Source organism: Ailuropoda melanoleuca, chromosome 7 (assembly GCF_002007445.2).
Source record: "Ailuropoda melanoleuca isolate Jingjing chromosome 7, ASM200744v2, whole genome shotgun sequence".
In the NCBI taxonomy this organism is placed as follows: domain Eukaryota; kingdom Metazoa; phylum Chordata; class Mammalia; order Carnivora; family Ursidae; genus Ailuropoda; species Ailuropoda melanoleuca.
In genome coordinates, this window is record NC_048224.1 from 99,571,703 (window position 1) to 99,597,743 (window position 26,041).

The 26,041-nt window shown below is 33.6% G+C and overlaps 1 protein-coding gene and 1 pseudogene across 1 annotated transcript in view; one reads left to right on the top strand and one right to left on the bottom strand.

The window, feature by feature from the left end:
* LOC100479614 (nucleophosmin-like) overlaps window positions 1-26,041 on the bottom strand; it is a 118,949-nt gene that overhangs the window by 17,567 nt on the left and 75,341 nt on the right.
* Window positions 23,190-23,287, top strand: LOC117803246 (annotated as a pseudogene).

The following is a 26,041-nucleotide window of genomic DNA, read 5'->3' on the forward strand; positions in this document are numbered from 1 at the left end:
GGCTCTTGATTTCAGCTCAGGTCCTGAAGCTGGGCTCTGGGCTGGGCGTGGAGCCTGCTTAAGACTCTCTCTCCCCTTCTCCCTCAGCTCCTCCCCCTCTATTCTCATACACGCTCTCCTGCCCCCCCCAAAAAAGTGTACAATTCAATGTTTTTTAGTGAGTTTGTGTGATCATCATTACGATCTAACTTTAGAATGTTTTATCATTGTCCCTAAAAGCTCCATACACATTAGAACTCATTTCCCATTACAGTAGCCCCCCACCCTTCACAGCTTGCTTTTTGTGGTTTGTTACCTGAGATGAACAGTGATTCTGAAGCAGATGACTTCTGACATATGGTCAAAAAGTCAGTAGTAGCCTAACACTGCATCACACACAATGACTGTATCATTCACCTCACTTTGTCTCATTACATAGGCACTTCATCATCTCACGTCATCACAAGAATGGTGAATACAGTTAAATATGATTATTTTGAGAAAGATTACATTCACATAACTTTTAATACAGTATATTGCTACAATTGTTATATTTTACTATTATTGCTATGCTTCACTTATTAATTAAACTTTATTATTGGTATGTATGTACATGAAATAACAGTATATATAGGGCTTGGTACTGTCCATGGTTTCAGGCATCCACTGAGGATCTTGGAAACTGTACCCCATGGATAAAGGTGCAGTACGGTACTCTCTTGCAAACCAGCCTTGGCAACCGCTAATCTACTCTCTCTATGGCTTTGTCTGTCCTGGACATTTCACATAAGAGGACTCATGGGCAACTGTAAAATTGAAAGGAAGTAGGAAAATACGCTAGATATTTAAAACCAAATTCAAACCATAGTGTAAAAAAAAAGTTTTAAAAAATTTTAAAAAAAAATTAGTGTTCCAGTAATAGAATTTACCTACATAAACAGTTGATTTCATTTATATTTTCTGTTCTGCAACCTGAAGTCTTTAAAATAAGAAATAATTCCAGACACTAAAATCAATCAATGAGAAGAATAGATTCTGTATGAATAGGCAAGAACACAGATTTTACTAAACCTTAACGTCTATAATAATTAACTTATCAGTTATTGTGGTAGACTTCAATGGAACAATTAAAGAACTAAATACTTCCATGGGACAACTAATGGGAGATAGATTTTTTGATAGTCCTTATAACAAATTTTATACAAAGTTCAAATACTATCATGTGATTTTTCCTATGAAAAATTATTGTCATTTAGACTTAGCAATATATAATTTTGTCTTTTCCAATTTATTCATATATATTTAAAAAAACAACTTTCCGGGAATATTTAAAAGAAAAATATTGAAATTTTAACCCAAGGATTAATTTATATTTTTAAATGATTAGAATTAGTTATTTGGAAATCTGTCTACCTAGAATCATTCTTTACAGTGCTCTGCATAATAATGCAATGAACAATAAAAATCACATATGAAATAAAATATTACTTAGTTTATTCTAAGCTATCCATCATGAGGTTTGAATATTTTGTAAGAAGGAAAAACTTTCAGGGAAGTCTTAGTTTCACAAAAGAAGTTAACAGGAAAGTTATGCTTTCTGATGATCTGAGTAATATGAATAAGTTATTTGCCCTTAAAGTAGCAGAAAGAAATAATTTTTGAGCACAATGAAATTAAAGGGTTTTCGCTTACCTGATCTGAACAAAGTAAGATAAATTTTTAATACAGTGAATTAATTAGGCACGTAATGAGAAATAGAATATATAATATTTCTAATTCAGATAAATAGCAAAATAGCCCAGAACCTAAAAGAAATAAATATCATTCATCATAGACATACCTTAAATTATATTTATTGGAAAATATTAATGGCAACAGATAGAATGTTAGATGAATTCTATTGCTGATTTAGTTTCAAGAAATTACATTTCATTTTGACCCTCATCTGTAAATTCCTGTGGAGTTAATCTTAGGACATTACTCATTTTGAAGGTGTTAATGTACCATAAAGGATTTGTATTATCATTAGACATACTATCTATGCCAGGTGTTACATGTTCTCTGCATCTGCCCTGAAGTTCATTTAACAGCTTATAAATCTTTATGACCATATGATGTGTTTCTGTGATCACTTGCATCCTTAAAAAGATTCTGAAACATATAAAATTATTTTTAAATTTTTTTTACACAACACAATACCTATGGATTAATTTTAATCCTTTGGTTTTCATAATATTTAGTTTCATTGAGCAACTCTCAGTATATATGCAAATACATATATGAAGAATATGGTATGTTAATATGCAATATGATATAGTGACTCAGGACCTAATCTTTGGAATTAAAAACACTTCACAACTCCCAGGCTCAGTGCCCTAATCTACAAATCATTGTATTTGAGCTGGATGATTTATAAACAGTAGCATTTTGGGGGGAATTTTTTGGTTTTATTATCATTACTAAATTGCAAACTATTAGGTCACATTAAATGATGAATGCTGTTTTATTTCATATATTAAATAGGTTCTTGGGGTGCCTGGGTGGTGCAGTCTTTAAGCGTCGGCCTTCGGCTCAGGGTGTGATCCCGGCGTTCTGGGATAGAGCCCCACATCAGGCTTCTCCGCTAGAAGCCTGCCTCTTCCTCTCTTCCCTTACTCCCCCTGCTTGTGTTCCCTCTCTCATGGCTGTCTGTCTCTGTCAAATAAATAAATAAAATCTTAAATAAATAAATAAACAAATAAATAGGTTCTTTAGCCAATCACAGGTACACTGTACAAAAATATATTTATTTTACATTTCATATCTTATGACAAATATACTTAAATTACATTTTTGTGCCAATTGAATAGAATTTGTATTGACTAGTCAAAGAAATAAAGTTAAAAGAATTTTTTTATATAATTTGATCACTTAACTACTTGAGCAAGAGGCTAAGGAAAATATTTAATTAAAACTTTTTTCCTAAATAAAATTATGTCAAAGAGAGTCTAACATCTATATCTAGAGATACAAAACAATCTGACAAATTCTATTTTTTGATAAATCCTACTTTAAAATAAAAGGCAGATACTGAATTTTAGTCCTTATAATTTATTAATTTGTTAATAATCCTTTAAAATCTGTTTCATAACCCATTGTAAGAATTAAGCAGTTTTCTCGTAATATAGTGATCTTTGTATTTGCCTGGCATGCTTATTGAAAAAAACACATTTCTGGATACCACAGCATACCCACTGAATCAGAATTATTAAGGACATTTGACAATTTTCTTCCCTATCTTCCTTCCTCTTTCCCTTTTTCCTTCCCTTCCCCTATTCTTCTCTTTCTCTCTCTTTTTTCTTTCCTTCTCTTCTTCTTTCTTTCTTTCTACGAAATCACTCTGTGGTTCTTACCAATAGCAGTATTTAGGAAAACTGCAGCTTTAACATTGGAATGTTTAGAGTTTAGACGATAACAGCTGGCTTTATGTGGTACATTTAATTAGTTAGAAGACGTTGTATACATCATGAGGCCATGGCCCATAACACTTTAAAAAATTTTTGTCACTTGTAGGGCCCAAAAGTTTTCTATCTTTATCCTATTTTGATGATTACAATAGACTATAGTTCAACTTTTTTACAAGTATAGCAGGCATTCAGAAACATGTTATTCACTGACTCTACTTCTCCATCAGATTTTTTAAATTGCAGATAAGGAGCAGAACCTCAGCATGGTAATATATTGTTTTAGCAGATATCTAGATAAAATTGATATGCAGTTTCTGTCCTTACTTTGTTAGGTATTTGTTTTTTACAGTATCACAAGGAGAAAATCAGGTATAATATCCCTCAGAAAGCATTTAAGGAAAGCTGCTTTTCGGTATAGATTTAAACTAGTATGAGTGAGTAGCATGAGTTTCTAATGCTTTATGTATGTTTACTCATTTGATTCCTGCAATAATTCAATGAGATAGGTAGAAACTTATGTCTCTTTTAAAGATGAGGGAACTGGGATGCCTGGGTGCCTCAGTCTGTTAAGCGTCTGCCTTCAGCTCAGGTCATGATCCTGGAGTCCTGGGCTTGACCCCCACGTCGGGCTCCCTGCTTATCAGGGAGTTTGCTTCTCCCTCTGCCCCTCACCCTGCTTGTGCGCACTCTCTCTTTCTCCCTCTCTCTCTCTCTGTCAGGATCATGGATGATTTATTTAAAAATAAATAATTTTTTTTAAATCTTTAAAAAAATAAAATAAAGATGAGGCAACTGAGTGAGGCACAAAGATATCTAGAAACTTATTACAGGCTGTGCACAGGCAGTGAAGTTCCAGAGTCCCTGTGTATAATCAGTTCACTCTACAGGCTCTGAGTGTTTTAGCAATGATCACAAACACACGTATTATAGGTTAATAGATTTAGTTTGCAATCTTGAATGTTCTCCAGTCTAAATTTATGCTCTTCCCTTTCTCCATTTATTTTTTAATTATTTCAAATTGTTTGCTTTTTTCAGTAAGAAAGAAGTATATATTACTAACAACTCTAGATTTTTTTTATATATGGAAAATAATAAAATTGCAGATGTGAAATAATTATTGTTAAATGTTCATTCTAAATGTTTGAGCAAAACATTTGGGAAGTTATCAAGGGTTTTGGTATCAATTGTTATGTAACTGTGGACCAGGTACAGTGATGAGAAAGAAGGCTTTAAGTTGTTTTATCTTCCTGGAATCCTTGGTCTCCAAATAATCTCTCCTAGTCCCACTGCTTTTTAATTCCTTGGCATTACCTTGCTCTCTCATCTCTCATCTGGTGTAATAAGACCCAGATTAACAACTACCCAGTTAATGCTATCTCCCTACGAAAAATAAAAAAATCTAATATATATCCTTAGATACAGTAAGATTTTTCTTCATATAGTGACCACTTTTGACATGACAGGTTATATTTGTATTGATGTCATTGGCTGGCAGATTTGTTATCACAGTTTTTAGCAAGTACATACACTATATGGCTATTTATATATAACCAGATACAGAGAATCTCTTAAAGACGTAACATGGATTTCTAAACATCAGTTATTACTGGTTTGGAGGTATTGTCCCCAAGAAGAGGCTTTTAAGTTTTCATATACTAAAAAAATTTACAATTTCCAAAAATGTTAAATTTTATCAAATTTCATAATAGAATAAGTAGACTTACGTCAGGAAGAAAAGAGTAATATTTCTATTCATCACCCTGTGGCTTATTCTAAAATAATAGAATGAGGGGTATTAGTTGATTATATTCAGTCTATTCATTGTATTTCTTATTTCATTTAACAATTTGTTCTCAAAGTGAAGCATTAGGGACACAGTGGTCAACAACACTGTCAAGAGACTGATCCTATGTAGATCACTATTCAATCTGTGAAGACCAGCAATAAATAATAAGACAATTCGAATTTTAATAAAAGCTGGTGGAAATTAATTAAGTGATGGAACTTCAAAGAAGGGATGTTGCTATTTTATATAAAGCAATCTGGAAGCCTCTTTGAGAAGGTGTGGTATGACCTGTGCCCTGTTGGATGAGAATGGTTCAGCTATAGAAGCAAGAGTACTATTTTGAGGGTGGTACATTATGATTAAGGTAAAGAAGAGAGACCAGCTGATATGGCTGGAGGAAGGGAAGCAAAAGTAAGAGGTTGAATAAATTTTAGATTTAGCCAAGACTGAGGTTATAAAACTAAGTTTATTTCAAGTCACAAGTGGTGACTTGGCCATATATGTAGGGAAATTATGTGACTTCTTTGGGTGCTATGGGAATAATAGGATTCTGTGGTTGTTGTCCCAGAAGATATTCATATATATATATATATATTTATTTACTGAGATGGGAAAGCTGGAAGCACAACAAGCTGGAAGGGGTAGGATGGGTGGTGAGAAAAGAAACAAGAGCTCTGTTTTGGTACATTTTATTTGTTTTGTTTTGGTACATTTTTTTAAAAGATTTTATTTATTTATTTGAGAAAGTGAGACAGAGATAGCAAGAGAGAGCATGAGCAGGGAAGAGAGAGAGAAGCAGGCTCCCCGCTAAGCAGGGAGCCTGATGTGGAACTCGAACCCAGGATGCTGGGATCATGACCTGAGCCAAAGACAAACACCTAACTGACTGAGCCACCCAGGCACCCTTTGTTTTGGTACATTTTAAATTTGAAAGGCCTATTACATAGCTAAGTGGAAAGGTCAAATAAATATTAGAATATCAGTTGTAGAACTTAGTAAAGAGTTTGTAGATTTAGCTATTTTTAAAAATTTGTCATAAATCTATTTTTAGTTAAAACCATATAATTGCATAACCAATTTCATGAAGGGAAGGTAGAGATTAGGTTGGGCCCTAACTCAGGCTGGAAAATAGGGGAGAATCCAATATGAGAATGGAGGGAGCAGCAACTAAGGAAAGAGAAACAGCAGGAATCTGAACCTATGTTGTCAGTGTGGCTTCAGGGATTATGAATGATCTTAAGTCTCATGTAAAGACTCTCCCACCTCTAGATTTGTAGTTTATCATACATTCCAAATGTATTTTGGAAATACTTTTCCAAAGTATTTAAGACTTAATTGTCTTCTAATCTTAATGAGTTTTATATGCCAATAACAAAATTCTAAGATTTTTTAAAGACGTAGTTCTCAATTCTGCTTTATTTCTTAGTTTTCTTCTCTCACTCTAATGTTGTCTACATTGAATATCAGGAAAAATAGGTGTAAAATCTTCAGCCTTAATCTATTTATCCCTGAGTCATTTGATCATTTTGTTCAAAGTTTTTGTTAATCCCTTTTGTGCCTAGTTGGGATCTAGGAGCAGTAGTTTTGTCCTGTTCTTTAAGGCTCCTGTCTTCTTAATTATTGAATCTGCTGATTACTTCTTAAGCCCATCTCCTTCTTGTAATACCTTGCTCAACATAATCAGTAGCCACTGGTACATATTTTTAACCTTCTGTTTCCCAACTTTTTCCCTTAAAGCTCCTGAGTGAGGAAACAATCTTTTTTTCCTACTTAGAACAGACCGCAGTATTACTCAATATTTTTGTCACTACCTATATGGATACTCATCTTTTCAACATTCAAGAATAATTTTGTCACAGATGTCCTCTCAGATACTAGGCCAAGTGTTACTGTTTTTGAGAGCTGTACCTTCCTTTGGTGCTAACTTCTGTATTGCTTTTACTCATATTTTACATAACAGAACAGGCCTTATGACTCTAACCCAAATTCACTAAAAGCTAGGAAATTTAGAGGAATGGGTGGGAATTCTCTGAGCACTAATAGTATTGTCCACACTACATTATCATGCTTTCTTTTTTAGCTTCTTTCTTTTTCCTTCCTCAACAATGGAAGGAAAGAGAAAAGAGCAGGACAGAAGAGGGAATCAAGTCTGCGTAAGAATGAAAGACTAGACTCCCAAGGAAATGTTTATAAGTTGGGTTACTTATGGGAAGTTGTACAGAAGTGACAGAATGTAAGCTTGGACTTGAAAGATGAACATTTTCTCAGGATAGAAAGGCTGGATAGCGTAATGATTTCCAAAACTGGCTCATCAAAATCCTGACTTTCTTTTTTATAAGTATAAGCACCAGTTTTCATCCTAGACCCATGAAATGAGACTTGCCAAATATAGTACCCTGCATTTTATGTTTGCTGCGAATATAGTATCTCCATTTTATGCAGCTCTCTATATGGTGAAAAGAATGTTCTACTTCCTCTGGTTCACAAAATGTTCTTTTTATAATATGGGGAACTCAAATCAACTTTTAATAAAGAAACTCACCAGTTTGATCACCACAATAGAATTCTAAATTTCATGAATCTATGTTATGATCTTTAATTGCTTTGTTTAATATTGTGACATTTTTAAGGTTTCAAATAATTTTTCAGTACCAGGAAAGGTCTACAAGGCTCATTACAGAAATATGACTCATAATTTGTGATTACTGAGATTAGTAATTCTAAGCTGGCACATAGATAATTTGAAGAAAATCAGTTTAAATAAATGTTTTCGTGATGCTTTAATTTGACTACATTAGCATCATATTACTAACATAACTTACATAAGTTTCTTCAAAATGAAAGTATCTGTTTTGGAAGTTAGATCTCTGTTTCAGGCAGGGTATCAGCATGAAACAGATGGTGCAGTCAAATTAGAATACTTCAGGGAGTTTTTAATAAAGAGAATATTTATAAAAGTGTGAGCAGAGTACGGCATATCAGAAAGAGTGGTATGATTCTAAGGAGCTTATTATGGCAAAGCTATTACCACTTCTAGGACTAAAAGAAGGTAGGTAGGGAGCAATTGCCAAAACCTAGAAGAAAAGGACAGATAGCTTATGAAGAGCAGCAACTTCTAGTCATAGAACGCAACCAAACTAGGGTAACACTGTAGGGAAGGAACCAGAGGAATGAATGTCCTCACTTTACTGTCCTACTTCTTGTTGAACACCTTTCAGGGATCTCATTGGCTGACATAAAGCAGTAGCTAGAAAACAAGAAATCTAGTGATGGAGTACATATAAGGCAGCATTTTAGGGCAAGGAGTTAGGAGGAGAAGGATGAGGAATAAAGCTGGAGGGACAAATGGATGATGGCACAGTTTCAAATTAGATGAAAGGGAAAAATTAAATTGGCTATTAAAAAAAAGAGAATAGAATATCTAGAAATGTTGACCATTTATTTTATGAATATTTTTATGACAACTCTTCTGGCTGAAACTATTTGATAATTACCATTGACTGACAAATACGGCAAAGCTTTCTCTGTAATGATCTGATCAAAGTTGACATAAAACTAAGGTGTGGGGCGCCTGGGTGGCGCAGTCGTTAAACTTCTGCCTTCGGCCCAGGGCGTGATCCCCGTGTTCTGGGATCGAGCCCCACATCAGGCTCCTCCGCTAGGAGGCTGCTTCTTCCTCTCCCACTCCCCCTGCTTGTGTTCCCTGTCTCGCTGGCTGTCTCTATCTCTGTCAAATAAATAAATAAAATCTTTAAAAAAAAAAACAACTAAGGTGTATTTGAATTACCATTGCTGGAACCAGTTTCAATAAAATAGCTATACTTTATGAAGTCTGTTTGATGTCTGGCTCAAATACAATAGAATCTCTTAATTGATAAAAACAGGATGCTTTAGAGGAAAAAATTAAATGTCATTAATAAAATTACTGAATTTGCTGAAATAACTAGATTTTTATGTTTAGTATTTCAAAAAATAAAACAAACTGAACTTCTAAAATTCTCATAAAAATTCCATGCAACAGAGTTGACTTCAATATAAACAAGTGTATGATTTTTCTGCAAATATTATTTTCCCATATATTATACCAAATAAAATCTGATGTTGGGACCAACGTATGAATATCCAGAAAGTATTTAAAAAAAAAAACTCCTACAACTACAAAAAAAGACAAAATAGTCTAATTAAAATTGGTTAAGTGATTTGAGTCAACATTTCTTCAAAAATACATATAAAGTACCATGAAAAGATGCTCTAATTCATTAGCTATCTGAGAAATGAAAACTAATATCACTTCACACTCTCTAGGATGACTGTGACTAAAAAGACATATAATAACAAATGTTGGCCAAGAATTAGAGAGATTAGAACTCTCATATATTGCTGATGAAAATGTTAAATGATGCAGCTCTTTGAAAAAACAGCCTGGCTTTTTAATCAATTCAACTTCTAGGTATATAGCCAATAGAAAATATATGTCCAAACAAAAACTTTTAATGAAAGTTATTAGCATTATTCATACTAGCCAAAGAGTGTAAAGAACCCACACGTCCATCAAATAATAATGCATAAGCAAATGTAGTATATTCATATAATGGAATATTACTCAGTAGTTAAAAAAATGAAGTACTCATGCATAAAATACATGGATAAACCTTGAAAAGATTATGCTAAGTGAAATCTAGTCATAAAAGACTATATATTGTATGATTCTATTTATATAAAATGTCCAGCAGAGGCATATCCAAAGTGACAGCAGAGCAGTGGTTGCTAGGGACTCAGGTTAGGGGAATGCAAAGTGACTGCTAACAAGTATAGGATTCTTCTAGGGTGATGTATATTTTCTAAAATTAGGTAGTTGTGATGGCTGCACAGCTCCTGTGAGTGCATTAGAAACTGAATTCTACACTTTAAATGGGTGAATTCGTAGCATGTGAATTTTATCTCAATAAAGCTGTTTTAAAATAATGGCATTTTAAGTGTTTAAGTATCTCACCTGTTTTCTGATGATGTCCTTATTAAACTATTGAAAATTAAATTCTATTTTAGAGAGATACCAATAGTATATATATTGATTAGAAGAAGAGCTTATTTGGGTGCCTGGGCGGCTCAGTCAGTTAAGCGTCTGCCTTCGGCTCAGGTCATGATCCCAGAGTCCTGGGATTGAGTCCCGCATCAGGCTCCATGCTCAGTAGGAAGTCTGCTTCTGCCTCTACCCCTCCCCCTGCTTGTGATCTCTCTCTTTCGAACTCTCTCTCTCTCTCAAATAAGTAAATAAAATCTTTTAAAAAATTTAAAAGAAAAAAGAAGAGCTTATTGAAAAACATAAATCACCATATCTTAAAAACTTTATAAAATCATATAACTTGAAAAGGCCAGTCTGTGGAGGTGGTATAAACAGAGAAATGAGTTCTCTCCTGTTCAATCTCTTTTTGATATATCAGGTTCTAAACATAATCATTTTGGATTTGTAGGAACTACACTAAGTATTTTAAGCTTCAGTATTTCTTTAAAAAAATATTCGTAGATCAGTGTTCAGATGTGTGGTCTCTGAGTCCAAACCAAACACTATCACAACTTTATAAGTTTACAAGATAATTTACAATTTATCTCTCAGATGCTTTTATAAAGTTGTATTTCCAAAAACAGATTATGAGAATTCCCATTTTACTACACCACCACACCAATGTTGAGCATTAGCATGCTTGGGCATCAATTTCTCAGCTCCATTACCCGTAAAATGAGAGTTAACACCTATAAAACATCTTCTCTCCAGTAATGTCTGGAACATGGGAAGCACTATTCTTAGTAAATCAACTAGTTTTTATTAGACTCTGTCTTAGTTTTAGTAGTAGTAGTATTTTTAGTAGTCTAGTAGTATTTTTTTTTAATTTTTATAAGATTTTATTTATTTGAGAGAAAGAGAGAGCATGAGCAGGGGGTAGGGGCAGAGGGAGAGGGAGAAGCAGACTCCCCACTGAGTAGGAAACCTGATTCAGGGGCTTGATTCCAAGACCCTGAGATCATGACCTGAGTGGAAGGCAGATGCTTAACCAACTGAGCCACCCAGGCACCCCTAGTAGGATTTTTAGTATTATTACTATTAGTAGTAGAATTAGTAAATAAGATTTTTTTGTATGATTCAACAAATTAACATTGATTGCAAATTAACAACAATGTACTAGGTTTTGAATATAGCCAATTCACCCAACATGAGTTAATATCCAAATTTAAGAGTCACCTCACCAAAAGCATGTATGTAAAACAATAGTATAGGAAACAGATAACTTTTAAAAGCATACACTTCAGCAAATTTGTGGGAAATTGTTATATTATGAGCTGGGTGATTTCTTCCACTATGCTACTCATCATTCCATAACCATTCCCAGGTTGGCAAACAAACAAACAAAATATAGAAATCAACATGTAACTTTCCAACAGATTAAAAATTTCAAACATTGACTATTAACATGCCAAATTTTAATAAGCTTAGTGGTACACAGGGATTAAAAGATTTATAAATGCTTTCAAATCAACCTTGTAGAAAATACAACATAACCTTCAAATAACCCTGGCTTAATGTGATAGTGGAGTGGAATAAAATTTCTTCAGTTGTTTGTTGGATGGAAACTATAATGAGAACATATCATAAGTGGATTAGAAGAATTTCCTATTGAACAGGGTAATAGTGTATCATGAACAATCATGACATGCAACTATCAATCAAAACTGCTATTAATTAAGAACCAATAAATGGTGCTTTCTTGGGACATAACTAGTTTACTTAGGTACTTGGAATTATTGAAAACAAACCAAATTTTAATTGCTCAATTACAAAAACTGGAAATGTTTTATGAATTACAAAAATATTTTCCTAAGATTATTTAAGAAAAAAGTATAACTACAACTTGGTGCAAATTCCCCCTTAAATTCAAGGCCTTTACTGAACAGTAAAACATCATATTCCCACTTCCCAGTTAGTACTCTTTATTCCCTTCCCCGTTGACTTTTTTTTTTCACAGAACTTGTCATATCTAATATGCTATATATTTTGTTTATATGCATATTGTCTTTTTACTCCAACAAACTTGAAATCTTTGAGGGAAGGGATTTCATTGATTGCTAAATCCTTTGCGCTTGTAATATGCATACACTTAGTAAACCTTTTTGGAAGGAAAAAAGGAAAGAAGGAAGGAAAGAAGGGAGGAAAGGAGGGAGGGAGGGAGGAAGGTAAGAAAGAAGGAAAAAAGGAAGAGAAAAATAATATCCTCATAAGACTTACATGTTTTACTCCACCTTTTGTTTCAGACAAAAACTTGGTTTTTGTGTTCTTTGTTTTTGATACACATAAAACTACTTCATTTATTTTATTCCTAAATTTGAGTAATATTACATGAACACATCATATTGGTTTATTCATTTCCCTACTGATGACTATTTAGGTTAGTTCCAAGTCTGCTATTAGAAAAAAATTAATGCTGCAGTGTACTTCTTTGAACACTTCCCCTAGTGTATACATAAGAATTTCTTGTGTATACATATATATGCACTGATTCAAGAGTGTGTATTTTTAACTTTATAAGTTTACAAGTTAGTACCAGTTAATCTCCCAAAGTTACATTTCCCAATACAGATTATGATAGTTCCCATTTTACTACACCACCACCAACACAGAGCATTAGCGTGCTTTAACTTGTTTTTTTCCAATCTAATAATTGTGACATGTTTTAATTTCAGTTTCCTGATGACCAGTGTTGTTGGATACTGCTTTCATATGCTTTACCTATTCGTATCTATTTCTACGTGAATTCCTGTTTATTAACTTCGTCCAATTTTATGGAAACAATTTTTTTTCTTATTACTTCAGAAGACTCTCTTATACATATTTCTTTTCTGTTTATGATCTTGAATATTATGGCTATTTAATGGGGTTTATTTGTTAAATGTAGTAAAATTCACCAGTCTATTATTTTATGATTTCTGCTGCTTATACTTCTTAAAGATCTTTTCTATGCTAATTCTTAAAGATATGCCTTAAAGATATTCTATTAAGTATGTTAAAATTTTTAACATATAATATATATGTACAGCTGATCCCTGATTTACAATGATCTGACTTAATGATTTTTTACTTTGTGACGATTCAAAAGCGATACACATTCAACAGAAACCAAACTTCAAATTTTGAATTGCAGTGTTTTCCTGGACTAGTGATATCCTGTATGATACTCTCTCACGATGCTGGGTAGCCAGCCACAACTGTCAGTCAGCCACACAATCACAACAGTCAAAAATGGATGCATTTACAACCATTCTGTGCAGCCATTCTGCTTTTTACTTTCAGTACAGAATTCCATAAATTACATGAAGTATTCAACACTTTATTTTAAAATAGGCTTTGTGTTAAATTATTGGCTCTGCCCTACGCCAATATAAGTGTTCTGAGAATGTTTAAGTTATGATATTTGATAGGTTAGGTGTATTATATACATTTCGATTTACAATATTTTCAATGTATGATGGGTTAATCGAGATGTAACTCTATTGTAAGTTGAGGAAGATCTGTGTTTGTTTTGGGACATATTCTGAGATAGTGTTTTAGTTTTGTTTTATTCCTTATGGATAGGGTATTGTCTGAAGTCACATATTGAATTGTTATTTTATACAGGTGTGTAATGCTAACTCTAACAAGTATCAGCATATTTGTAGAGCTAGGTCTATGCTTTCTGTTTTGTTCTATTGATATCATTTTAAATCATGTGATTATAGCAATATTATTCATTTATTTCTTTTTTATTTAAACAATATAGTTTTAAATTTTTCCAGCTTCATTGAGATAGTTTTTTTTTTCCAGCTTTATTGAGCTATAACTTTCAAAACATAATATAGATTTGTTAACTATAGTTACCATGAGATACAGATCCAGAACCTATTCATTGAATAACTGGAAATTTATACTGTTTAACCAGTATCTCTCCATTTCCTCCATCCCCCAGCCCCTGGCAACCACCATTCTACTCTGTTTCTGTAAGTTTGGCTTTTTAGATTCCATGTACAAGTGAGATCATAAATCTTATAATAGATCAGTTGATGGCCCTTTGGATGTCTTCTCTAGAAAAATACATATTCAGTTCCTTTGCCCATTTTTTAATCAGATTTTTTTTTTGGTAATTGCATTCTCTGAGTTTCTTTTATATTCTGGTTATTAACTCTTTATCAGATATATGGTTTGCAAATATTTTCTCCCATTCTGTAGGTTATCTTTTCATTTTGTTTATTATTTCTTTTGCTGAGCAGAAGTTTCAGTTTAATGTAGTACCATTTATTTTTGCTTTTGTTGTTTGTGCTTTTGGTATCGTATCCAAAAAAATCATTGCCATGACTGATGTCAAAGGGTCTTTTTCCTATGTTTTCCTCTATGAGTTTGGTGGCTTCAGGTCTTTTATTTAAGTATTTGATCCATTTTGAGTTAGTTTTTGTGAGTGATGTTAAGATACCAGGTCCAATTTAATTTCTCGGCACGTAATTATCCAATTTTCCCAGCATCATTTATTGAAGAGACTTATCTTTTCCCCATTGAGTATTCTTGGCTCCCTTGTCAAATGTTAGTTGAGGATATATGTGAGAGTTCTGAAAGTTTGGTAGAAGGCAGATAAGAGCAAATCATATTAAAATAATCAGAGGAATTACTAAGAATTTTTATAATATCATAGGAATGGCACTTGATTCACTTTATTTACTTCATGTTTGATTATCTTATAAAATACTATTCTTCCTCTTTCCTGAGTCTGTTTATTAAAAAAAGAGTCATAGACAACATAAATCTTTGTTATGAATTACAGTTTTTTTTTTTAATTGAAAGGTCCTTGCATGCCTCTTTCAGGAAGAATAAGGGTTATTTTAAGTCTCATATATAAGCATTGGACCCATTTTGTGGACAAACACAGAGATTATATTTTTAAATGTAAACTATAATTTAACTATGTAATCAGTAATCAAAGAATATGGCAATAAAATGTTAATATCTCCACAAAGATTTTGTGAAAATCTCTAACCACTTTATTTATCTTTAGCAGCATAAGACAGACCCTTGTTTTTACTCTAATATATGTAATAGTACCCTTCCCTATCATGTATCCTTTTGGAATAGAAATAGGTATTTTTCTGTGATCAAAAGTTTTTCCCAAAACTTCTAGAGATTTTTCTGATATGAATAGCTACAATTAAGCCTTAGTTTTGCACTTATATTAGCCAAAAAAAAATTGATATTGACTAAGAATGAAACCTATGTTTAGAATATGAGAAGTACATTTGTAGTTTTTGTTGGTAATTTCAGAAAGAAAAAAATACAAACTTTATTTTTCTTTATTTACTTTCTCTTTCCTTTCTCTCATTTAGCCCATAGATTGAAGGAGTAATATATCCTTTAAAATAATGTGTAAATTAATTACATTATAAAATTTCTCTCTTCTTATAACATGCAAAATTAGGTATAATACGTAACTTGAGACTTGTTTATTTTTACACCAGGAATGGCATTTTGCTGTTAATATTATACTAACTCTTAATAATGAATTCGATTTTCCCAAATTGATGAGGAAATTACTGATTATATGAAGTTTCCATATTTAGTAAAAATGAATATTAATATTGTAAAATGATGAATTGCTAATATGGGACATTGAGCTTGCAATCAACTATAAAATATCCCTCCTATAAAAGACAAGAATTTATAGTGATAATTTTAGAACTTAATTCCATTTCTAATGTCATGTACAACAAAGGAATAGGTAATTCTGTAGCCCTTCATAAGGGGAAATAATTGTTTTTCTTTAAAAACGCTTATTTTGACTATTTTGGGGAAATAATATAATTGTGTGATCATCATCAGCATTTTATTTTAAAATGTGCTACAAAAAGAAAGCAAAATAAGAAAAAAAAAATGCCTGCTTGGTGGTAGAAGAAAAATGTCTATCAAAAAATGTTAAACTCCTAAAAGTCATTCTTAATTCTTAACTACAAGCAGTCAGGAAGTGTTATGTTAAATTTTGTACATTTAAATTAAAGTACATTTATGGGGGTGCCTGGGTGGCATAGCGGTTAAGCGTCTGCCTTCGGCTCAGGGCGTGATCCCAGCGTTATGGGATCGAGCCCCACATCAGGCTCCTCCACTATGAGCCTGCTTCTTCCTCTCCCACTGTCCCTGCTTGTGTTCCCTCTCTCGCTGGCTGTCTCTATCTCTGTCAAATAAATAAATAAAATCTTTAAAAAAAAGAGAAAGAGAGAGAGAAAATGTACATTTATGACAAAGGATTAACATCTGGATATATGTATGAAGCACCTTGTAACCACCACTTCAGATCCTTCCTTGTCTCCCCAGTCTTGAGCAGGTGTTCCAACCCAGAGATTGCTGTAGCAAATGGTACTTTGCTCCTGCAACTGATTTTATGTGGGTGGGCCCTTACCCAGTCCATATACTTTTTGCCTTCAAATCTGGGGCTTCCCTGTTGACCTTGAGGGATGAAATGTCCCAGCTCGTTTGCATGAGCAACTTAAAATTTGGGGTCAGTTAAAAATCTAGGAGTGCAAATCTTGAGTAATGAGATTTAGGAGCCAGTTACATAAGTTCTTACCCTTTCCTCTCTCTTATAGCCCTTGCTGAGAAGCACTCATTATTGCTACTTAGAGTAATGTCATGAGATCAAATAGTCAGTACATTTTGTACCAAATGATAAGCATCCTTCTACTGTCTCTCTTTCTTGGCCTTCTTATTCACTTGTCCTTCACTTCCACTTCTTCGATTTACACTTCCTCAGAGAAATATCATCATTTAAACTTTTGTCTCAGGCTCTGCTTTCTGAGAATTCACACTAAAACAACATGTGAAAAAAATGTTAAAAATAAAAAATACCGGAGATCAATTCTGTAATATAATAATAAGGAAATAACATGAAATATAATTCACAAACCAATAAATGCAGTCAGAAAATTTTTAAAAAAAGACCACCACTGAGACTCTGGCAATTTGTCAATTGCAGTCTAGATTTTTCTACCTCATCAATGGTTCCCACAGCAGTTTTGCTCCAGAGTTTCTTCCCTGGTAAGTCATGACTTCTGAATTCACCTTTCTCTCCACTCTCAGAGGCAGCAGTTTTCCTTGTGCCCTCCCTTATGTATCTAAGAAGAGTTGCTGAATTTTCAGTCTGTTCAATTTTTGAGTGTTGACAGGACAGTGGCAACATCCAAGTTCCTTACGAGTGGAAATGGGAACTAGAAGTCCTGTTTTTTTTGTTTGTTTATTTGTTTTTTGGGAAGAAGAAAGAACAGAAGGAATGAAGGAAGGAGGGAGGGAGGGAGGAAGGGAACAAAGACATTCTTAATAGGCAGGATAATCCAAGGATTTAGAGCTTGTCTCCCAGAAACTAGGCAGAGGCCAAAACTTTCTTTGGAATGTACAGTATTGGACAGCCAAGACCTGCTGAGTTAATCTTTACTGCACAATCACCAACTGTCTGTACCTTTGTGTCTTTGCTCAGACAAATGTTTTTCTGCTTGTCCTATCCCTCAAAAACAGATAAGGGTACCACTCAGTGAAAATTTCTTTTAACATGGGCATTCTCTTAATCACCTTTGTATCCCTAGTGTATATATGGTGTCCAAAATACAGTAGTGGCTCAATAAGTTAAAAAATATTTGAACAGAAATAGATCAAGGTCCTTTCTTGCTTTTTTTTTTTTTTTAATTACTGTTATTCAGGAAGTGTATAGTGGAATCCATCATTGCATAATGTAGAGATTCCCTCTCACTATAGTCAACAATTGTGCATCTTTCTAAATTAGTATATCTACATATTTTACATATTAGAAACAGGTGAAACATGGGAAAGAGTAATCTAGTAATTAAGGATGAAAAGTAAAGCAGGTAATATGAAATATGATTAAGGAGAAATGAGATTAAATTTTATTTTGGATAATTTTCAAGCATTGTTCCTGTAAGTTTCATAATAGTTCTAATAGATCAGAGGTCCATACCAATGGAATTTCAAGCAGCAGTCAGCAGGATAAAGTTCAGTTTGCTTTGCTGTTACTTTCAAAGAGAAGTAATGAGAGGATTGGGAAAAGATCCCGGTACACATTCGGATCATAGCTTCAGAAATAGTCTGGCCATAAATGTGAGGGACAGACACAGTTATAGGATACAGATATTTGACAAATAAAAAAAGATAAGGTTGTATTTTAATTAAATGACAATTAAGAATTAAGTGTCAATTTTGGGAAATTGGGCTTTGTACTAGGTAGTTTCTTGCAAACAAGTACCTAGGAACCTAGATATGAGAAATGAGGGAATGAGAAGGACTTAACCACAAGTGATTTAAAGCCACTTCCTGGTACTATGCTACAGGGTCAGAGTGGGAACAATCAAAGTAGATGGAATGAATAATAATCTAGTTCTTTGTTATAACTCTTTTTTTTAAGCAGATATCTAAATCTGGGGAAAGATGAAAGCATAAAGTGGCATTAGATGCTTCAATATTCAAGATTAAAATGACACAGGGTCATAGATTCAGGAACCATCACAAATTATGATTTATCCTGATTTTTAAAAGGTTGCTTAAATTCTCTCTCATTAGGAGTCAAGAAACACTCACAAAATGCTCTTTATTTCTGCTCAACATATGTAATGTTGACCAGTTTCTCTCTTGATTACATTCTAATTATTGTTTTCCTTTTTCTCTCTGCAATCTAGAAGTAATCTTGTTTCCTTTCTGGCTTTGATTTCTCTTTCTACCCAATATTTATATGTACCGAATAAAAGGAGTATAGTACCATGAATTTACCAGAAAATAAAATTAGAACTATGTCAGCCAAAATTAATGAAGTGAAAACACTGTGACAACAAAAAAGGAGATTAGATGGGGAAAGTAAACATGAAAGTAAACACTAGTGTTTCACTGTGTTTTCATCACTTGAATCTGTTGTTATTCAGTGAAACAAATGCAGAAATAAGCTACAATCAGAATTATTAGAAACATAGACTTTATCAGGATGGGATGCCATCCATCATAACATTAACTTTTCATGAATTTTTGGACAATTTTTATGGAGTGTTCCTGTTTTAATAGACATATAGGGAATGGATTCTGAATTCAGACTGCCTAGGTTTAATCTTGGAGCTGCCACTTAATAAACTCACTCAATCACTCTGTTCTTTGGGATCATCTCATCTGAGAAGCGGTGGGAGAATAAAAGCACCTCTTTATTATTTTGTGAAAATTAATAAGTAGGTTAGTTCAGTTGGTGTTCACACTTGTGCCTGACATAAAAACAATTGTTCAAATCAACACCAACTATTACCTTATAACAAAAAACTAGAAAAAAATGTAGATACATATAAAATCCAAAATGTATTTTGGTAGGTAAATCATATTGGAAGGTTAGTCTGAATCCTTTGGAAACTAAATTGCCAACTTAAAACTAGGATGTTAAAGGTTTACATATCAAGAGCCATCATGGCTTTTGTTATTGGCTGCAAGTAACAGGAACTGTAATTCAAACTTAAAAAATGTAAACAATAACTGAAATAGTGTATTATTTGACATAGCATTTTTTTTCTTTCTTTCTCTCTGGTTATTTAATCAATGCATGCCCTTCCCCTAAGATAATTCCCTCATTGCCATAAGATGTCAGGCAGAGAAACTGAAACATGCTGGGTCCTGGATCACACCCAGAGAAAGTGAGAACCCTTTTTTCTCAAGCATGGGATAGGAGTCTTTCCCTTCAAACTGGTTGTTTCTTGTTCACCTTCTCCTTGTACCAAATGGCTTAATGAACCGCATTTACTCCTCTAGGTCAGGAGCAGGGGATTGGGGAAGTTTCCCCAGATCTGCTCAGTTCTGTGGCATTGGAAAGCGACCCCCATAAAATGAGTATTTGGTAGGAACAAAGTAGGGAGGAGCAAATGCTGGAGAGACAAAAACAGTACCCACTACAATGGTAGACACTTTGATTATTTCTCACTGATTTTATTCTAGTAGGCTATCAGTTTAGCAGGGAAACTGTGCACTGATAGATTAAGTTGTTGCTAATAAAAAGAAACTTCTACACAGAAATGTCTCTCCCACCTGTGTACTACTGACTGGATTTTTATCTTTTTTAAGCAAAGGTACAGGCTGTTATATGTAACCTTGACACACTGTACATTTATGCATAAAGGACTGATAAAAATATAATTTCCTCTGAATATATTTTGATTAGGAAGAGAGACAAAAAGAAGGGAAGATGAGGCTTGAAACATTTCCTAGGGTGGTGTATTATAGAAAGAGAGAAGGATGAATGTGTGGAATAGGAATTTCCCTCATTACTAATTCTTTCCAGGACTGACATTCACATGAAATATATTTATTTGTAGAATTAAATATTTTTAGTCATCAATTCTTTCTGATTCTTTTCTTAAAGGAATATCTCTATAGAGGAAAGAGCAAGAAAGAGTTAAGTGGGCAAAGAATACAGAAATGTACATATAAACAGAGCCATGTGATTTAGGTATAATTAGATTTTATGACTTAACTATTATAATTTTCTCTGTTTTGCATTTAAATTTGCAAAAATATGTGATCTCAGCTCAAATATATTTTATTGGGCAAAGTGGTATTTAATTATATGCTGCTGGTCATCTTGTGAATAGATTTAATGTATATCTAGGGTTTAATCAAAACATATTAAACTCATTAGAAATTGTCTCCCAATTTCTTGGCTCTATGCTTGAAATCTTCTTTGTTCTTTGTTAAATTCAAAAATCTATAGCTATAAAGTTAAAAGAGGGAAAATTACAGTGGTGCCATATAGAAAAGATATTTAACAGTCTTTATTTTAAAGTTTATTTGAGCACAAAGAGTAGAGATTTCAAAGTGCTTAATTACTTGAAGTATTTATTCATAAAATAGTATATATTTTAAAATAATAAAGATAACAATAATGAATTCAAATAACATCCTGCACCTGGACACAATTTTTAAATATGATTATATATTTAATTCCATTTTTCCAATAATGTACCTATTAGATTGTGAGTGAATTTATGTTCAGTTTCCAGATTAATTCCTTCACCGAATATTGGAGAAATAGATTGTATATTTTAGGGGGATGCTGCTATGAACTGTTGTCTGCTTACTAATCATGGGACTTGTGTATCCTCTATTTCATCCTTCTTTGAGTTTATTGATTACTCCATCGACTTTTCTATTTCCAGCCTGTTTTTTTATTCAGACTAGTTTGCACCATTAGCAAAGTATACAGTTTATTTTATTCCTCCTCTCAATACCCACTTTTGAAATTAGGCTTTGAAATATAGCAAATGCTTGGCATTAAAACAAATATTTTAAACTTTGCAATGAGGTAAATTCCAATTTTTTTCCTAGATTGAATGGAATATGAGTTGTTTTCAAAGTAAATAATGAAAATATTTACTAGAAATACTAGAAAATAGCTTGTTGTTTATGGGAAATAAGTACATGATAGTATTTAGATAAAAAACATATATTTTAAAAGTGAAAGATATGCTTCAAGGCTGTTTAGATAACAGAATATTAGATAAGAATATTTTTACTGGTAGGATTTAATCTTTATACAGTATTCACTGTGATTCAAAAATTTAGGAAGATATGACATTTTATAATTTCATATGCTATTTACATTTCTAGATGATATAAGATAAAGAATCATGTAATTTATATTTTCTCCATCATTTTTTCTTAGACATAAACACTTTCATAGCAATGAAAGTGACATAATTCACTAAGTGTTTTTTTTTCTTATGACAATATTTTATTCATGATTGAAAAACATGAAAGTTAGTTCTAAATTAACAGAGCTTCTCCCATAATATTTTTAATAGATTTTTATATACTGGACTACCTGTAGTCCCTATTATAAATCAAAAGATATGTATAAATTACATTCACAGATTGTATCATGGCATATCTGTATAATCTTGTCAAAGAGTTAAAACTAACCAAGGCCTGGTTTTCCATTTGAAATATGTATTTCTACACAGAGAAAAGTAATAAAGCAATGACTTTAAAACAAATCTGCCTCCTTTAAGTATGCTCAAAAAAACATGTTTCAAACTGGCATAAGACCTTTGGAAGTTAATAGTAATGACTGCCCAGTGACTCAAAGAGGCAACATTCTTTAATTCAGGTTTTGTTAAGTTGAAAGCTACATATGGGCAAAGATTCTTACTTGTTTTAATTTTTGTTCAGTGTTAATTTTGTTCATTGTTCTAGTTTCCAAAACCAGTACTTAAAGATGGTCTCTTCAAATCAATATGGGTGGTGCTAAATAATTAAATAAATTTATTATTGCTTATTCTCTGCTCTTCAACCAGAGTTGCTTCTGCAACCAAATTTAAAGATTTTAAAAACAGTTTTTAGGTATTTTCTTCCCAACAGTTCTTGATGCTAGTTAAGTCCACGGCATGCATTGTCTCAAAGGTTGGATGAATACACTTAGAATAAAAGGCCATGGACTCTCTTTATAGATTATTTTTGAGATCCAATGTAGAGAAAATAGCTTTAAAGGCAATGTTTAATGTTGTATAATCCAATCGTTTAATTTATATACTTATTTGAAAACGTGTTTTATATCAAAAAAGGCTGAGGTGGGCGCCTGGCTGGCTCAGTTGGTTAAGTGTCTGCCTTCAGCTCAGGTCATGATCTCAGGGTCCTGGGATCCAGCCCCACTTAGCACCTCCAGCTCCCTGCTCAGCTGGAGTCCTCGTCTTCCTCTCCCCCTGCCCCTTCCCCCTGCTTCAGTGCCCTCTCTCTCTCTTTCTCACAAAATGAATGAATAAAATCTTTTTTAAAAAAAAAACTGCAGTTGTTAAGAGTAAAAAACTTTAAAGATAGGGTTAGGGTACAATGAAGGCAATTCCAAAATCTTAGGTACACCTGTTAAATATTGCAACTTGAAGGATCAGGTGCAGTGCTCGCTTCTGCAGCACATATACCAAAATTGGAAGGATACAGAGAAGATTAGCATGGCCTCTGCACAAGGATGGCATGTGAATTTGTGAAGGTTTTGGTGCGTAGAGGGTATGCTGTAGAAAAAGGACAGGGGAATTACACAAACTGATTTTGGAGTTAATCTGTTCTCTGGTCTAAGAGTTGGCAGGAGGATAATCTGAGGACTCTGTGTGATGTAGATTCTTAAGAAGGGACCCAATGCTTCAATCCCTGGGCTAAATCCCCACGTTATAACTAAAAGGGGAGCAATAAAAAACCAGTCAGCTTTTAGATGCTAGGGTTGCATACTACCAAGAATAGCGCTTCATTCTGCACATTGTCAGAGAGGAAGAATAACAATGAGGATGGAATTGCTCAGGCAGACCTCACACCCTTGGGCAGCCTGCAGAGTCCAGCACACCCCAGCGCAGTAAAGAAGCCTTCTCTAAATCTTTCCCTCTCCTCCGAGGGATAAAAATGTGGGTTAGATTAAAAAGAGCCCCCTAAGTACTCTGGAAAGGATAAGGTACAGGTAGAGAATGTGGAGCTGGCTGTCTGAGGACATAGCAGGTCCAAGGTATCAATAATGATTTACGTACACAGCTTTGAAGATCCCCCCACTCAGGGGTCAGTATAGACAGAGAATAGTTATGAGGCTTCTTGCTTCTTTCCTCCTTGAATTAAAGAACATATGTAAGCCCACAAACTCCAGGTAGAAATAAAATATAAAGGTGAAGGGAGAGAAATCTGAGAGCCTTGATTGAATGAGGAGTTATGACAAAAGTAACTCAGTTCCAAATGGAATAATAACATGAGGTTTATCTTTCTTTAATGGAGAATAGTAATTATCCTGCAACCAAAGAATACCAGGTCCCATCATTTGTACTTAAAGACATGTAAAGATAGGCTTTTCTGTACACATTCAAAGAAGTGTAAATTTCATGCTCATTAGATTTGTAATGTGTTGTTAAAAGGTCTGTAGGTGGTTCCATATTCGAGTCAAAACTTCCCTTCTTACATTTAAGCAGTATCAACCTGAGGGGCTTTTTAGTAAAACACAGATTGCTGGACCCCCAGGCAGGAGACTGAGAATTTGCATTTTTTAACAAATGCAGGTGATGCTGATGCTGCCAGTCTGGTTTTTATATCCTGTTTAATAATCAAACACAAGAGAAATAAACCAATGTCACTTTTATTTTTGCAGTTGCACTGTTGGGTGGCAGTTAAGTTAAATCACAATGTATGAGATGTGCCCAGAAAAATCTGGCGTTCTTTTATGGAACTGTCCTTTCCTAAATTTTATCTGGTTATTGCTACCTATCCTTCTTAGGTGGAAGAGTTCATGCAAGTTTAGTATTAATGCAAAGTACAAACTGGGTGATTGTGCCAAATTCTCTACTAATGTATTTGTTTTAGCAAATAAACAATAACTTGTTGAAATAATGCAGAACATAGTTGTGTCTGGGATAGAGAAGAGGGTATGTTGGGTATAGGATAATTTATTCTCTTGTTAGGTAATAAGGTATAATTGATGCAAAAAAAAGCGCAGATGTCTGAAAACTATTTGATGGATTGATAGAGATAATATGCTCTTTGAAATATGAATAAGCACTGGAAAAAAGGTCTTAATTATTCCCTTTACCTTCATATCATAGAAAAGTCAACCATTTTTCCAATAGGCTGCTTTATACACATTGTAATATACACTTGAATCATTTTCAGTGATGGGAACAGAGGATTCCTTGATATACTATTGAAGTAAGAGCGTAAGAACTCCTTCTTGGACTCCTGGGGATTAAAAATCTTGTGTTGTGAGGGGATTAAGTTAAGTGAAGTAAGTTGAGGAGAGAAAAACAATTGTCATATGGTTTCACTCATATGTGGAACATAAGCAATAGCACGGAAGACCATAGGGGAAGGGAGGGAAATCCAAAGGGGGAGAAATCAGAGGGAGATGAGCCATGAGAGACTATGGATCCTGGGAAAAATCTGAAGGTTTCAGAGGGGTGGGGGGTGGGGGGATGGGGTAACAGAGTGATGGGTATTGAGGAGGGCACGTGCTGTGATGAGCCCTGGGTATTATACTTAACTAATGACTCGTTGAACACTATATCAAAAACTAATGATGTACTATACAGTGGCTAACTGACCATAATAAGAAAAAATTAATTAATTTAAAAAAATCTATGTTGTTACATCCAAACTCCTATTCTGACAGTGTGGGTCCAAGTAGTGAATACAACTACCTGAACTAAAAATCTTTTAAAATATACTAATTTAAAAAGCACAAGATTTTCCAGGCATTGTTCTAAGCATGTATGACATATGTTGACCTTCATAACAAGCCAACAAGATGAGCACACATTGCACAGACATATAAGTATTTTGCCCAATATCATACAGCTAGTAAGAGGAGTAGTTGAGATTAGAATCTGGCATTTGGGGAGGGATTCTTAATGTTGTCAATAAGATTGTGATTTTTCTCTCTTTCAAGAATCTATTACCATACCTACCATGAGGCCATTAGATGTCTGATCCCCTTAATTAAATAATCATGATAGTTTTCTCCTCCTAGATACCTCTGCATAATTGTTTACTCTTAGTGGTCTCTCTCATTTTCCATTTCATTGAAGTTTCCTAATTTTCTTTCTAACTTACTCACTTTTCTTATGTCTGACTCATGGGTTCCTCTTTTCTTGCTATTTGATAAATGAATGCATTTTCAAAATTAAGACATCAGTCTTCTGTTTTTCCTAGTTTACTTTGGCAATCTCACCTATTTACAGGTTAACAGATTGTATTTTCAAGAGATACCAACATCTCCCAACCCAA